Here is a 2,543-nt window from a genome sequence, read left to right as displayed (position 1 = left end):
ATGATGCTAGGAGCCCGGCTCCCTGCAGTGTGTTCGGTCCGGGACTTGCGGCCGAAATACGTCCGTCAATTACGGACGTAATTAGTGTGTGTGCACATACCCTAAGCGTTATCTCTCTCGTTTAGCTCCTCCTCCCCTTACTGCCAGACTCTCTTTCACCGCACTGGAACCATACTCCCGCTTTCTCCCTGGAATTAACAGTGCACACCACTTCCTCTTCAGGTCTCCTCTGCTATATCAGCACTCTTGACCAGTGTAACCACCCTCTGCTGACTGTTCTGGATACTGCACCATCAGCATAGACATTACCATCTTCATGTGTTACATCCACACTGCACAATGCTGTCTTACCCGTAGCAACTGTGGACAGTATTACAGCTTCCTCCCATTCAAGTGAATAGAGGAAGCTGTAATCCTCTGCGCAGCCGCTATGAATGTGTTGGGGTTGTGCAGTACAGAGCTGTGTACGTGATGAAGGGGGAGTGGGGCTCACTGGTGCAAAAAGTTGGACTCTCACTGATCAGATATTTATAGCCTATCCGGAGGATAGGCCATCAATTTCTATGTCACTCTTTATATAGAACCTGTCATGTCCCCAGAAAAGGTTATCTGCCACTATACCTATATTGCTACCTTGATCCTAATTCCAGCACCATTTATTTTTAGTTGCTAGGTGCCCTTCCCCTGCAATCAGCCTTAATTTCTCCAGCCATCAGCCCGTTCTTTTCGAAAGCTGATATGCTAATTAATTTCTGCCAGAGCGGCTTAGGTTCACGTCCAATTGATGCTGGGATTTGCAACTGCCCAGTTGTCAATTTATTATTCAAGACTTAGTATATTAGCTGCCAAAATAAACAGGCTGATATCTGGGGCCACGGAGGCTGATTGCAAGCGGCAAGGAGGTACCTAGCAACTTCAAATAAATGGCACTGGAATCAGGAGCAGCAATTTAGGTATGATGGCAGATTACCTTTTCTGGGGACATGACAGGTTCATAATTAATCAACTTTCTATATAATCTTCATTAAACAATTTCCTACCATTTTGCAGCTGTAGAATCTCTGCAACTCCTTTATATAGCTGGCGATCGTACAGCTTTAGAAACTGACCCTACTGTACAGTTTAGGGCTGCTGTTATCTGCTCTCTTTGCTCTCCTTCTGACTTCTCTTAGTGTTAGAGACACCAGAAGGGAGGGGAGGACGTTGTTCACAGTAGAGTAAACTGCATTAGAAAGAAACAAGAGTCTACAGGGGGAAAGGGAGAGATCACACACACAAAGTCTGTGTAGAGAGAGAGGAGTGAACCCATGGTAGAATACGCAAGAAGAGAGATCACACACACAGGCCAGACCAGTGTAGATAAAGAGAGGAGCTCTAACACACACAGGCAGCATCAGTGTCACACAGGGGCTGTATCTGAAGGGGAAAGCAGTACACCAATGAAAATGTGCTGATACATAAGAGCTAATGAAGGAGGCAGCTTTCGGTATTCACAAAACTTACATCCAGCATGTATTACTGTGAAGGACAGGCCCTCATACGAAAAGTCGGAAACTAGGAGCAGGTTGCAAACTGAATATCAGGGGGTCTGAAAATGTATGAAGAAATCAAGATTATAGCCTGAAACTTAGTGCATTTTTTTTAAACTTAAGGCAACCACTAACATACATAAAAATAATATGTATTTTTTTCAAGGTGTCCAAAGCATTTAGATCTTTTCTAAATGCATTTTAGAAGGCCTGAATGAAACATAGCACAACTTTTATTTTTACCTCAAGGTAAACACAAAGATATGTAAATACATCTTTTCCAGATGTCCACAGACTTTAATTCTTCCAGGTAAATCTTGAAAAGATTTAGAGGATTTTCTAGGACACTACAAATAAAATAAGATGGAATATCTTCAGTTGACATACCTTTACAAGTTTGAGGATCTGTAAAGGTGCCTTAGTTGTGGTCACATGGAGCCTCCATAATTAACATAAAGTGCATGCCTGCCTTAGGATTCCCATATGTGAATTTATAATACAATTCATAGCATCTGCTGACGTATTAGCTAGAGCATCTTAAAGATGAGATTGTAATCTAGCAGGACCTGTCACAGATACATTTTATTGGAAATGAGCATTCAATGTCCTCAAAATCTGTAATAAGTGTTGTGCTGCAATACACTGCTACCTTTACTGCAGTTTTTTTTTTTAGCTTGGTGTGTTACTCTTCTGACATAGTTCGGACAGTACACTGTTCCAGGCTGCCGTCAGCTCAGGGCTGACATGATCTGCCCTATTTTCTAACCCCTCTCCTTCTCTTAGAGATATAACCAGAGAGTGGAGGGGAGGAGGTCACACAGGATCATATGAACCAGATGAAAATGAGATCTCACTCACAGAGACAGCATCAGTGTAGAGAGAGAGAGAGGAGAAAACCCATGCTGAATCTGCAGCTGGGAGGAAGAGATCACCCTGTCAGCATATGAGAATAGAGGGAGAAGAGATTTCACATGCAGGCAGCATCAGCGTCTGTGTCAGCAAAGTGGAAAGGAG

This window comes from Rhinoderma darwinii, chromosome 3 (assembly GCF_050947455.1).
Source record: "Rhinoderma darwinii isolate aRhiDar2 chromosome 3, aRhiDar2.hap1, whole genome shotgun sequence".
In the NCBI taxonomy this organism is placed as follows: domain Eukaryota; kingdom Metazoa; phylum Chordata; class Amphibia; order Anura; family Rhinodermatidae; genus Rhinoderma; species Rhinoderma darwinii.
The sequence above is the reverse complement of the archived record's forward strand: the minus strand, read 5'-3'. Positions refer to the sequence as shown.